The sequence below is a fragment of the Nyctibius grandis genome, chromosome 8, assembly GCF_013368605.1.
Source record: "Nyctibius grandis isolate bNycGra1 chromosome 8, bNycGra1.pri, whole genome shotgun sequence".
NCBI classification, from domain to species: Eukaryota; Metazoa; Chordata; class Aves; order Nyctibiiformes; family Nyctibiidae; genus Nyctibius; species Nyctibius grandis.
The window spans coordinates 17,248,170-17,262,993 of NC_090665.1; the positions used below are offsets into that span (position 1 = coordinate 17,248,170).

Genomic DNA, 14,824 nt, shown 5'->3' on the forward strand with positions numbered 1-14,824 from the left:
CTGGTACCGTATTTGCAATGCAGTTAAGTGATACTCAGAACGGACCGCTTCATACTGTGTTACTCCAATCTTCAGACAGACAGCACTTTTTTCCATCTATCAGCTTGGACTTTCCCCACCTCCCTAGAGCAGGACTCTTCTCACCTTCTCCCTCCTCCCCTGTTTCAACACTGTGTATAACAGGATGAAGTAAGAAAAGCAGCAGGATTTCAATTTATTTATGGTGAAAAAAAAATCAATAATTAAAAAACACATCTTTGTTGTTTTATTATCTAGTATTTGACATAATTTTGAACTTCCATTGCTAATATGGACCTACGGTATCATTATATAGTTTGTTTTCATACTTTTACATACCATTTCAGTGACGCTTCTCTGGAAGACACGTTTAGTAGCTGTGAATGTATGCTTCAGAGTTCACATGTTGTTTCTGACATTCTGTGATGTTTTCTTCACTGAACTCCAGGTTTAAACAAGCACTCAGGGAAGCACAGTCCCACAGCAGTCTGAAAGGCTCCACAGAGCAGCCCAGCCCAGGGCCCTCCGTGGTGGCTGTACGAGGGCACTAGTGAGCAGCACTGAGCTGGCAGCTCCAGGCAGGTGCCTGCCAGGCACCAGGCAGCACTGGCCTCCAAGCAGGGCTCAGCTTACACACAAACCTCAGGCCATTTTTTTCCAAGTCATTACTTGGATACCGTTCTTGGACACCTAAAAGTCAGGGCTCATTCAGCTGGCAAAGTGCAGCTCATTATCAGCTGGCTTTAGTTTTCAGTTCCTGTGCAAATTGTGCTGTACTTACAATGATATTGAGCTCAAATAAATGCCAAGCTGAAAACACGTTATCTGCTGCCTGATCACGGAAGAAATTGGCAAGTGGCTGGGCTCATACTTCCTCATTTTTTTTCGCACTTTAGGTTTCAGTGGAGGATCTCATTGGTTCATCTAAACTTACTGCTAAATAAGCAGTTTTCTTCTCTTTTTCATCTGCTTGTTAGATCTGCAAAAGTAAGATCACATACACAAGGCCACTGCTTTCAGATTTAAATGTCACAAGCTAAGCATATAAATATGTAGTGAATCATACAGTAATGCAGCAGCTACTGAAATTTTATCCTGAAGTACGGTGTAACTTTTTTTCCTCATCACAGCATCATGGCGTAGGATTCTCGGATCCTATTATTAGGAAGAATATTAGCTTTTATTTTAAAATTTATTTATTTTAAAATAATTTATAGCTTTATAGATGTATATCAAAGCTAAAAGCAAGCATACCATAAAAGGTTAAACATTAAAAAGCAAGTGAACACCAGATACGTTTTCCTTTAGTTTTACAGTCATTTAAAAGCTGACAATTCATTTTCTGGTGTATATACTCATGAATGGGTCTCTTGGGGCTGACAATGCTGGAAAAATTTTCAATAAAAATTAGTCCAGTTTTTCAAATTTCTACATCTAGGTAGCCTCTCTAAAAATAAAACCCCAAAGATTTTATTAGCTTTACATTACTCCAAAAGGCAAACTCTAGACTTTTGAGGGGATACAGTGAATGTGGGGAAGCAATAAGTGAAAAATATGCATGTCCTTCCCTCAAGTACCGCATTTTTAGAGGTCCTACAAGAACAATGTATCAGCCTTGTTAGATCAAGAACTCATTGCTTTAAATAAATAAATAATAAAAAAGGATTCGTATTCCTAATTTTGACATACTTCATAATTCAACAGTAAAAGGGAAAAATTCACAAAAAAATGGTAGTTCACTAAAGTCTAATAAAACTTCATTGTTCTAAATGTAATGAGTAAAGACAAAATAGTGTACTTCTTTTCAAATATTAAACTATTCTGATACTTGATTCTGCAAGTTGGTTTTGCATTTGGAAAGGCTGTGATCCCAACTTACTTTATTGCTTTTATTTTCCTGCCTAACAATAGTTACCTGCTGCTGGATTCCACTGTATTCTCTATAATCAGCATTTTTACTACAGCCCAGTGAAAGTAGGCTTTCATTTCTTTTAAAATAAATCCTGTTTTAGGTCCCCTTTGGAAAACCTGTAGCATTTTCACATACCAATTCATACTCAAGTCTTCTGCTTGATCTTGTTTGATAGTAAGCTTCATAGCAGTATGGCCATAATAACAAGGATATGAAAATTGTTAAAAGTCAAACAGTTCAACTTCCTTTAAGTTCCAACCAGTGTCATAAAAACACTTTGTGCAGGAGTATCTGAGGCTTTCTTCTTTATTTTACAGTGCTGATGATCATACTTTCTTAGAAGGTGGACGAGCTAGAATTTTACATCTAGGATCAGTCACCTAACTCAGTGAACTAAATAGCTGCTATGCCATTACTGTTTGCCATGTGGTGAGGAAGTGCACCAAGTCTTTGCCTGCTGAATAGCTTGGTTTGCAGCTCTTTGTTTCGCTGACCATAAACCACAGGGTTAAAGCATAGTGCAAACAAGAAAACAAGGCAGGCTGATAAATGTAAAATAGTGTTATCAGGGTGTCTTCCAACAACTGTTATCAGAAGTAGCAGAAGATGCAAACTCAGTTGCAGTCCACGAATAATGATATTTTTTCTGGCCTTTTCATTTGAGCTATTTAAATGGCCAGCATGTTTTCCTTCTCTGCAGAAGAGGCGGTAGCCAATTACAATGATCATTATAAGAACTACAATTAAAACAATTCCAGCTGTTCGGGCAAAAGTAGCTCCAAGCACAGTTGGCCAAGGACGTTCTGTTTTGAATATATCTTCCAGTCTTTCTTTTATGCCTTCTATTAGTAATAGGCAAATAGCTTTAAGCTTTGTTATAATCCAAGCACAAATCATGGCTTGGTGTTTCACTGAGTGCACCAGTGGTAAATATTGCAAAGGCCAGCATATGCAGCAAGACACTGGTTAAGTGCCATCAAAGTAAAAGTTCTTCTACCACTTGCTCCTTGTACTCCAAAGATTATCCAGATTACAAATCATGGAGTTCTCACATCAAGTACTTTTACTGTATAACAGATGGCACCAAGGTCACAGAAGAGGGAACAACAGAGGAGGTGATGTCACAGGAGGAAGCACTGAACTTCCTTCTTCATTTGAAAGCCTTTTCAAACTATCTTTGGTATTAGCAACCTAACTGAAGTAATAAAAATGAAATCAACTGTATAAAGGAATGTTTTTTACTACATTTTCTATATGCAGTGATACTGAGCATTTTCCTTCTGATGAATTACTGAACATGTTCATGATCTTTAAAGCCAGCTCCCAGGTCCTGTTAAAAAAAAAAAGCAAACCAAAAACCCAAAGGTATCATAATTCGTACAGTGAGCTTGATGCTACTTTCCCCCGCAACCACGAGCACAGGTAGCAGCTATTCACAATAAGAGCGCTTTGTCTACACACATTTGTTAGTTGATTTTACTGTAACCTTTACATGTGATATATTGGTTTTCCATACCAGAACCTGTAAAGTCTATCTCTAACTGTCTCCTTTTCCATGGCCATTTAGCAGAAAAATGAATATAGAGAGTATGGAAATGAAAAGCACCATTTTTGATAGCTAAATTGATACATTTGATGCTATTTCATAGGGCAAAGCAAGGAACAAACAAATAAAGAGAATAAGCTGCTCACTGAGCCTTCTTGATGGCCCCTCAGTTGGCAGATGGGTAGTGTAAGGAAATAAACTTGCAATACAGTAACCCTAATGACTAAAATATTTCAGCCTCCAAGACCATGACTCTAGAATCTTTCACAAGTACTACATTTACTAGAAAAATAAGGTACATTCATGATAGTATCTGTCTGGCTCTTAGTGTGACATAATCTGCTCTGAGTGTTTGCTTTCAAATATCCAAATAGATGACAGTTCTGAACAGTATTTGAGATAAAATTTTAGTCAGCAGGATATGATTTTTCATTTAAAGACAAACTGGCTTTGCCAATTGTCACTACCAATTGACTTTACTTACCAACTTAAAAACACCCCACATATAAAAAATACAATATAAATGTTATGTGCACAAAGTCTTTGAAACTATTCTATTGTAAGCATTGGTCCTCCACTGAAGTTTAGTTGTCTCAGGGTCTTGTATTTCTGATATTTCAATGCCTCTCCAACCTCTAATATTTTCTTAATTTTATTTAAATACAGGATCTTTTTTTAAATGCAGTCTTAAATGCTGAGTTTCCTTGAGACACTGGCAATTTATTTTGTGTTTGATTTTCAGGCATCTTTAAGAGATGCTCCCTGCATTTAACCAAAGTGGATATTACTGAGAAGACTGAATTTAATACTTGAGAACAGAGGCAAGCACTCAAAAAAAGATATTTCAGAGGCAAGGAGGACACTGTAAATGATCTAAGTCGTCTCAGCTTTTTCCGTGTGACCATCAGCTAAGAAAGTACGTATGCACACAAATACTACAGTTCAAGCATTTCCAAAGCAGTTAGGTAATTTCAGAGCATAAGTCCTGTTTTCAAAAGTCATATAATAACTTTGATGTAAGCCTTCATTTGATCATGGCTAGCTCCAAAAACAAGCAGGTTTCCAGGCTAATATGCCTGCTTCTGAGAACACAGTGGCCTAATTTTTATTACATCTAAGACCAGCCTGTGGTTGTTATAACAGTGAGCCATAAACACGGGTACTACATATAGTTTCTGACTTGACAAAACTGCATAGCTAGATTTTACATAATTGACCTATAGTTATCTTCTTCAAGAATACTTCTGAATACAGACAGTATATGGACGAGGCATAGTCAGCGTCGCCTTACCGAGTCTGCATGGTTCAAGAAGTGACATATAGTCTCCGTAGATACACGTGGCCTTTGAGCACATGGAGAAGAGACAAGCATACTTTAAAATCATCTACACATGCTGCAAAAAGTTTTGGGAAAAACAGAGAGTACAGGAAGTTTATTTTGATGAATATATCAGGGACAGACATTGCATGTGCACTTGCTTTTCACAAACGAAGAAACATTAACAGTTTTTTCTTTTATTTAAGCAAAATGGAAGGCAGTGGCCAGCACCTACAGCTTCCCTCACAGGAGGCAGAGTCACCTCTTCTGTCAACCTGTTAACGCCAATGCATCGCTTCAGAGTTATGGCTCCAAAGCTTCAAGCTACTCCACACAGGCCAGCTCCTGTTTTTACTGGGGCTCTGTGCAGTCATCCAGCTTCAGTTCAACACTGTCAATACCGGTGTCTGGAGCTATTTTTAAAATGCACTGCATTGTCACAGATCAGCCTTCTAGTCTCCAAGTATAACCTGTTTAGCAAGTGGAGCATTTAGCTACTTCAGCCGTAAATATATATATACACAGTAGGCACTCTATCTTCCATTTATTGTGTAGAAGGATGAACTAATTGAAAGTACGCACTAAATAAGCAGAAAATGTCTATTGTTTTTGCTAGAATATGCAGAATAGACATAGTAAAATTAAACCACTGTCTCCTGTGGTTGTCAGGGGCCCTAGAAAGTCAACTTTATACGTGCATAAATAACTAATGCTTTGCTTAGTCATTCATCTATCAGTTGGTCATTTCCTATGTATGGGCAAAAGGAAGCAGTATCTTAAGGGTCTTATCTGCAGTTTAGATCTGTATGCTGATTTAGATCAGTATGCAGGCATATTGTAAAATTTCAGTTTATGAATTTTCACAGCTCTTGCAATGGAGTCATGGGGCCTGTTCATGCAAGTCTTTACCCACAACACATTCAAGCATGGCTTCACACCCAGTGTGGGCAGCATCTCCATGCTGTCTGCAGTGTTCCTAGTTGGCATTTAATAGGAACCTCAGTTCTGTGCTTAGATGTAAGATGGCTATTAGGAGGTAGTCTGCAAAATCAGAAGAATCTTTAACAGGGAAAAATCAATATCAATGTGTCTTATCACAGTGAATCTTTTGTGAATGATACAAACTGATTCAACAGACACTCAGTATTATCATATTACAGCAAAGCTTTCACATGCTACATATCCTTATACTAGGTGTCTGGTTAGAAATTCATACAGTATTTTCACCTATCGTATATATGTCACTCTTTGCAAAAGTGATTTTTTTTTTAATTTAAAAAATGCGAGATTATATGCATGGTCTGTGGTGGCAGATCCTTCTTTGACTCAGCATATCAGAGCTTCCCCAGGATTTTCACTGAAAACTTGAGAGTTGAGGCACTGGGATGGAAACAAGATTTTGTTTTCATCTGCCACAAAGGAAATCACTGTCTATTGCTCTTATTTAGATTGGACTGGCTTTACATTAGTGTGACTATATTAGCTTAATAGTAATTACGTGTGGGTAGGAAATACTAAAACAAAGCCCCACAGGTTTTACCTGTGTGGCTGAAGAAACAGGATTTCTGAGATGCCAAAGTTTTAAGCCACCTTTGAGCTGTCTTCATTTGGTAGACTATTCAACTACCACAATAACCAAGAGCAGCATTGGGATCATCCTGGCAGACACTGAGAGACAGATTACCCTAATTTAGCAGTTTCTCTTAACATGTCATGGGCTTCACCACAACAATTCCAGGACATCTTATAAGGTCCAGATTGTGTATCACTCAATGCCACACTGATACCTTTCTAGGATATTCTAGGATTTTTTTTCTAGGAATATTTCTGTTTTTCTAGCCCTCTGCTATAGTTGAAGGAGTTTCCTGGTATAGAACAGAAGCCTTCATCTTGCAGATTTTCCAGTATTACAAAAGCTTAAAAAATGTTAACACTGTATTTGATAGGAAATGAAACCTGTTTGTGCATCAGCAATGTTTATACATATCTTCAAGTACTTAGATTGTGAGTCTTTCTCTAGGCATTTGCAATGTCTTTATGCCACTACAGATTCAACCAAAACAGTAATGGCAAGAGATAGATATAAATATTGTAATAAATAAAATAACCTCACGGCTATCATAGATTTATTGTGGTTGTCTGAAATTTTATAGAAACAGAAAAAGTAAAAAAACTCAGATCCTCTTACTCAGAATGTAATTCTCCTAGTTATTTAGTTGTGTTAAGGAGATGTCCCATGGGGTTAAAGATGGCAAACCAAATATGTGAATAAAGTTAAAATTTTATTAGAATTTATAATGATATGTTTAGGCTAAAGGGCTTTAATCAGAATATCTTCTGCACAGTATAAGAGCTATAGCTATTATTTACGATCATTATCTTTTAATAAATCGATAGTTCAAAGTTAGTTTGATAATTCATTATAAGAGATTGATGTTACTCACCTGTATCAATGACCGTGAGCAACTCTCTTTTGCTCAGCCTTGAGGGGTAACCTTGAGGGGCGTCCCCACTCAAGGGAGGAAAGGTATACCCCTACGTGGGGTATGCTGGAATTCCCGCCGATGAAAAATGGGACTAGACTTTTACAGTATAAAGTGATTGACTGTCTGTCATTTGTGGCTAAGCTAAGCCTTCTAGCTCAGCATTCCTTCATTTCTCTTGTTGGAAACATCTGGTTTCACATCCTACCCTAATTCTTGTGGTTGCTGAGTCAGGCTAGTTCGTAATGTCCTTTGACACTAGGGACAGTGTGACCCCCATCATGTTGGGTAGTTTTCCACCAGATGAGTAGGGAGAACTTCAAGACAGTGTTCTTATCTTGCCCCAACCTAGGCGGAGCGTCCTGCTACAGGAGAATACCTGTTAGTAGCCTATGGCATATAATACACAACTGAGCTGCTCTGATTCTCTTTCACAGGAAAGGGAACATACACTCATTGTTGAATTTTTTTTTTTTTGTTATTTGGGGAGGACATTCTATCACTCTGTCAATATTCTTTGGGTTCCCAATATGTTTTGTAGGATTCCTCTCTGAAAATTGTACAAAAATCCTTCTTCCACCCACGTAGAAGAGGAAAAAAAAAGAGCTTTTGGTATTTTTCTTATGGCATGAAAGATATAAACTATTTAATTGCATGTAGTTCACCTCACCCGTCCCTTCAGCCAGCTTAAACAGCTCAAAGACAAGCCTTCAAAGCTGTTTCAAAATTTTCTAAGAAATGCATAAAAATATTTTAGAAATAAATCCTTTTAAATAATGGAATATTAATAGTAACATGAGAAGGAATAGGGAAAAGAATAGCCCATGGGAAACAGGTTGAGCGATTCTGACAAGTCATGGCACTCAGTAAGGTAAGTATAGATAAGCAAGATGAAAGGTGTGATTGAGCAAGCATACCTCCTTCTACATCAGCACTACCCGTTCTCACTGCTTGTTACTCAATTCTGCATCTGAGATCAGATCACTGCTGGTTTTATGGAGTACTATGGCATTCCATTTGTTCAGGGAGGTTCAAGAGAGCATCTTCTAAGTGCTGTAGAAATAAATACATATAAATAACAAAATCACTGAAAAATTAACTCCCTTTTAATAAAAATTCCCTCCTGGGACTCTCTTTATCACTTTTGAGAATCTCAAATGTATACAGTGAATTTTCACTGTGGAAGAAAAACGTAAGTGGCCTGGAAAATGTGGGTGAACCAACCGCAAAACCTCTGTATTTTTGATCTGAATTTTGGTTCCAAGCATTAGCATGACAACAGCCTTTTCCCCAAAGCAGACGTCTATGAAAGTCCTAAGAAGTGAGGTGGAGCATGCCTTGCTTTGTTCATGTTCACTACCAGCTGCATGCTGGTATCCTGTATAGAAAGCAGCAACCAGCAGGGGTATCTGCACCAGAATATTTTGTGTAATGACAAAGGCACTGGGTAAAACATGTCTACCATCTTCTCCGACTTGCCCTCGAAAGCTCCTCCTTTGCTCTAGCCACCACAGATTTGCAGACAGAATTCCTTTTGCTGGTTCCTCATGCTGAGCATACCTTGTGGCTATCCCCATGCACATTATATGCTGAATCTGACTTACATTACTACAACGCTCTACATTTTGTTGATATTTCTCAGACAGGGCTCGTGACTTGAAAGGGGCTGCAACATGCTTTCAGCAAGATGCCAGCGCACTTGCCAGCTTTGGGCTTTTTTTGGATATAATTATATGAAATAGGGGTCATAAAATTATTCTAGTTGATGGAACAGATGGAACACATCTGAGAAGCAGGTTTATTGCTATTTCTGAGAAAAAAACCCACTAGGCAATATGCTGCTTATTACCCCTGTGAGTGGTACTGCAATTACTAGTATTCCACCTATCACTATCAAAAGGTAAGGGCAGAGAGGATGGGGGCCCTACGTCTCTCCAGTTATTGTCCAACTGAAGATTATCAGGACACTGTTACTACATGCTGTCCTCTGTGGGTGACAGTGAGCAAAGACTGCAAATCCGGTAAGGAGAATTGCAACAACACAAAGCCTTCTTTCAGCTAACATCCTACAAGAAGCCACTACCAACATTAAATTAGCAATGAGAAGCAACAACATGCAAGTTAGATGGGTATGCGCCGAGGCAGTGAACAGGCCTTTTCATAGCATAGTGCATTTGGGGTGTGCTGTAATTGAGGTTTGCTAGGTGTGCTGCAAACTCAGGAAGTGCAATTTGCACCTCCTTGTGCCAGAAACTGAATGAGTCAGATCCTTAAAGCCTCAATTTTAGCTTTGCTTCTGCCTCCTCATTGTTCTGACTAATACAATGTTATCATAGCCAGCTAAGTATGGTAAAAACCAGCTGCATAGCCTTTAGGTTAGAGCACAGCCAGGCTTATGCTGGTGTCAAAGCTAAAAAACACCCACAGATTTCAGTGGAGCAGCTGCAGGCCACTCCAGCTAATTGTAAGAAAAAAAGTTATTAACTGCACTAAGAAACACATAAATCAAGATACATTTAACAATACAATGCACTGTACTGCTATCAAAGCATCAGAAGTCATTAGCATCTCAACTTTTAGGCGTCAAAATTGAAACATCGTAAAGAGGCCAAAAGTTCAGAAGGAACTAAGCAGGTGGTCATAAGACTTATAAAATATTAAAAAACTAATAACCCCCTAAAACAAGAGACTTAAAATAGGCAGCAACTTGAAATGCAAATCTAGCTCTCTACACATAAGGAAAAAAATCCAGAAAAATATTCTGTATTGCTTAGGTGCCAGATGTGCGCACTGCAGGATTAGTGTCATACGTGTTAACTCGTCACGGACTTGGTCCTGTGTAATAGGCAATAATTAAACCTATGTCTTTCATGAGGCTCTACATATAAAGACTTACTGGCAACTTTCATAGTCAATGTACACATTTACAGAATCCAGGCTTCTTTCCAATTTATTCCATTATTTACTATAAATAAAGTATTTAATAAAACATTTTTTATCAATGAGTAGGGCTTTTTCTCTTTCTGTTTATAAATGAACTTTAATAAGTGGTGAATGAAACAGAGATTGAAAATAGTTACAATAATTTAACATTTGAAAGATTTAGTAACGGCTTACTTTCCCTGTGCTCTCCCACTGAAACCATGACTTGACAATCAGGTGATGACTGTTCTCCCTTCTGATATCATGTAAGTCAAAACCTTGGTTTGACAAATGATATTGTGAGAACAGTTATCTAAAACTGCCTGGAGCTCTCTGGCAGAATCAGGCCAAGAGACTTGATGCTAACTCTACAAAAGGTAACGAAGGTTTGCAGTTGCCTATTGACAAAGTAAGATTAGATTTAGTTCTGTAAAGCTGCTGTAATTACAGAAAATGAAGACTCATCATTTAGTAACTTACAAGTTAGTCTACAACATTTTTTCTCAAAAAGTGAGGATAAGGTCAATGGTGAGACCCATAAGCTTCCCCACCTCCCCAGAAGAACTGCAGGGAGAAAGAGCAGGGTAATTTAACTTTGACACAAAGGTCAGACATATACTTTCTATACTACATTCTATACTCTCAGAATACTGCAGCTGACAGCAAGGAACCCTCCTTTCTAACAGATGTCAGGTGTATTTCAATAAATATTGAAACCACGGATAGTTTTCTGAGCCTGATGTGAACACCAGAGATTCTAAGGTTTACTGCACGCAATTTGTGACCCCCTTAGAGGCCCAGGATTATCAGCACTACCCGCTTTTTGGGTCAAAGAGTGATCAGAATGGGGTCAGAGGACGAGCTCATTATTTCCAGTCTTCTCAGCAGTCTGTTCCGAGTGTGTCTCTTGGCTTCTCTGTGACGTAAATAGCATTGTTTGTGAAACAATATAATGTTTATAATGATTTCCAAAGCACTATGAATTGTGCATACTAAAGATACTCAACAAGCATTAACAGCTGTTATTTAGTGCAACAAAGTTTTCTAAAATTCCAAGGATATAGATTAATTATTTGTTGAACAATAACCCCCTTTTTTCTATAATGGCCTTACATAAATCACCTATCAAAACTGCAATAAATTGGCAATAGCATAAGATAAATTGATATAGGAATTAAAATAAATTTTTAATCTGCTACATCTGAAGTAGCAATTTGCAGATGGATTTTGGTTAAAATAAATATTAAAAAATAGTGTATCCTTACCAAATAAGTCAACATTTTCAGAAACATGTGTGATTCCAGCGTGACCCGCTGTCACTCCACTGATCTAACTGGGATCGCTCCCGATTCATCCCTGACCGGAGGGCCTGGTGTGTCACATCTGCACGTGACGGACCTCACTGAGCTGCTGTTTCTACCCGTGACAAAGAAGGTGAAAGATGTCCCAAATTCTACCTTCTACAAAGCAAAGCAAGCAGCCGCGAAGGTAAAATCCTTTCAGGGCCAGACCGGCCGCCCGGCGCGGCACTGCCCCGCGGCTCCGGCACCCAGGCGGCCCGAGGCGGGCCGGGCCGGGCCGGGCCGGGCCGGGCCGGGCCGGCTGCCCCAACAGCCCCCCCCTGGCGTGGCGGGCGGGCGGGCGCCGCCACTGGAACCTCCGCTCGTTCGCCTCCGGAGGCGCGCGGCGCCGGCGGGGTCCGCCATGGCTGAAGCAGCACGCAGGGCGTCGCTGGGCCCAGCAGCAACGAGGGGAAAGCGGTGCCTCCAGCAGCCAGCCCTGCCGGGCAGCAGTGTCTCCACAGCGGTATCGGGGGGAACGCAGCAACCGGAGGCGCAGAAACCCTATTAGGGACGGCAAAATGTTGTGGTGACTGCTCATTCCAGGAAGCGTCATTAATACTAGTTACAGCTTCTCATTACAGTCTCATTACATTGCTGTTAAGAAATAAATTAAAAAATACAAACTCAGGGAGCTGTCAGGTCCGTCATGAAATGAGCTGAATAAAGCACGTGCCTTTTTAAAGAAAATCTTGAGAAATGGGTCTGCGATATTTAAAGACACTGCACCTGAAAATACTAAGAGGCTGAAATAATCATAATCTTAAAGTTAGGAGCATGTTAATTGGGTGAAAAACTATTTCAGACCATGAACAAAAAGTGCTTCCAAAATGAAGCTTAACAAAGTTTAACAATAATTGCCTTTCTTAACACATAAAAAATAAAGTTGTATTAAAATCATATTTGCATTCCCTATTAGTGCAACTCCACAGATGATCAACTGATTTAAATTAGAGAACATTTAATAGTTCTTTTTTTTTCTTTTTCACTTCGTGGGTTTGGTGCCGCTTCAGCTGCAGCCATGGCAGCAGCAGGAAGGGCTTCTCCAAATGCCTGCCAGGTCCTGCCACAACTACCCTCCGCCGCAGCTCGAGCCTCTATTTTGAGACCAGGGAAAAGCTAACAGCAAACTTTGAATGCCCCAGGAGCCAACGCTCTCCCTCTCTCAAATAATCATCTTTATTACATTCTTATTACACTAAAGGGAAAGGAATACAGCATTTGGGAAAAATATAACCAACAAATACAGGCTGGTGTGTGTGATGACATTACTACGTTATCCTGGCCAGGAATCTATGACTTCTCTCTCCCCATTTGGTAATATGAACAGTTAGTGGCCAAATGTCCCTTTCACACTTTGCTCCTCTGCTTTTTGTTCTCTGTCACACTCCCTAAAACACCGCACAAACTAACCGAGCCGTAAATAGTTTGTCAAATTCCAGAGCCTGGGATGCGTTTACACCAGCCTATCTCTATCGGGACGGAAGTGCAGAGCTGCTGCGGCAGCCACAAAAGCACTGTCTCTTACATTCCTCTGTCCCTTCGTTACCTCTCTTCTTCATGCTAGAGGAGATTTTCAAGTACAGATACAGTCAGGAGGCCATACTGGCATTTCTGAAGAGCATTCCACCATCTCTTCTGTATCATCTCTTAGTGCACTGTTTCACCCCACTCTTTAATTTTCTGTGCTACTTACAGCAATTAAACTCGAGTGACTCATTGCACCGCAGTCCTTGGAGTCACTCCCTTGTACAAGAAAATAAAAGCCTTTCCTCCTTGCTAAGAGATATACTTTCTTCTGGTATTTGAGTGAGACAGCGGCAACTCATAACTGTCACCCAGCACTTGTTGTTAAGTAGCTTTGCTACCCTTTAGTGACTTGGTAAGAACAACAAATATACAAACTCAAATTAATTTGAACTAAAATGCTCACAGTGACACAGTCAGTGGAAGGCGGTGACTTGCAGGTGGAGAAAGCCCCTCTCCCTAAAAGCTGAAGACTTTGACATTACCGACATGCGCATTGTCTTTCAGATTCCCTTGGACTGACAGCTGCTCCACATATCTGTGTGAAGTTTTGTATGGCAACAAGGAAGGGAAAGAAAAATACTAACAGAGAAAGTGAGATAATAAAACACAAAATAGAAAAACATGCTAAAACGCAGCTCAGCAGCAGAATAAGAAAACAAACTTTCCACTGAAAACAGTAACACGAATCTAGCCAAGAAACAATGGTCTTGTTATATTTTGGAAACTAGAAGTGGAGTAATTATAGGCACATCTTGTTTAATCAGTAATACTTAAGAAGCATTTTCTACTACCCTAATTCTGGACTTAGTCCTGTAAATCATTACTTACATAAGCAGTTTGCACTTACAACAAACACAAAGTGCTTGGAAGATGTTTATGCTGTTCTTTAAAAATGTGTTTATTAATAGACTGAAACAAAGCAGTAATTATAACACTGAATTTTGAAAAAGAGATGGATACACATTACATCCAAGTACTGTGGCAGTCTCCTTCTTCCCTTAAGGTGAACACCACAGATGCTGAAAACATTTGAATTAAAATAAAAGTTTATCATTTGGGCACATACATACTTTTTAAACTGAGGATCAACCTGGCAAATACCAACATGCAAGTTGCACCCATGTTCAACATTAAGCACACTGTATTTTACTTTTGAGATTAGAAGCTATTTTTAATCTTAACTGCTGGGCCTTTATTGTTATTTTGAAACGTGTCTAGATATCTGTAAATATTTACACACAGAAATATTTTACAGTTTGTATCGTGAAGGATCACTTTAAAAACAGTGCACTTGCAGAAAAAAATATTAATATGAAAATATCTCATTACACTGCTAGTCATATAACATTTATGTTATACATTAAACACAAATTATGATACATTCTTGTTCAGAAAAGCTTTCAACCTCTGATAGTATTATTTGATGGTTTACACATGCAAAAACGGAAGAAAACTATTTTATTATCCTCCACTAGAGGGAGAGAGAGCATCTTTTGTTGCTAGGCAGATTCTGAAAACAATTTAATTCTACATCATTTAAAGCCATAACGTCGAATTTGGAGGGGAAAAAAAAAGACAATTTAGTCCATTATGTTACCAAATACGAAATCATTTCTAAAATATTAAAGCCCCAAAATCTAAAATTTCATTGCTGCTAGGTTACTTTCTGCGATCATTAGGACTGCATGATGAACACAGATAATTTAATTTCATATGAACGGTCAACCACGGGTCAATTATTTTTTTTTTTTACTT

At 38.9% G+C, this 14,824-nt stretch overlaps 1 long non-coding RNA gene across 1 annotated transcript; it reads right to left on the bottom strand.

Moving 5' to 3' along the window:
* Window positions 1-923: 923 nt before the first annotated feature.
* LOC137666089 (uncharacterized) lies at window positions 924-8,282 on the bottom strand. Its single transcript, XR_011048591.1, has 3 exons — window positions 8,195-8,282; window positions 4,768-4,870; window positions 924-997 (listed from the first exon to the last, which is right to left on the bottom strand). It is a non-coding gene; the product is annotated as an uncharacterized lncRNA (long non-coding RNA).
* Window positions 8,283-14,824: the final 6,542 nt, after the last annotated feature.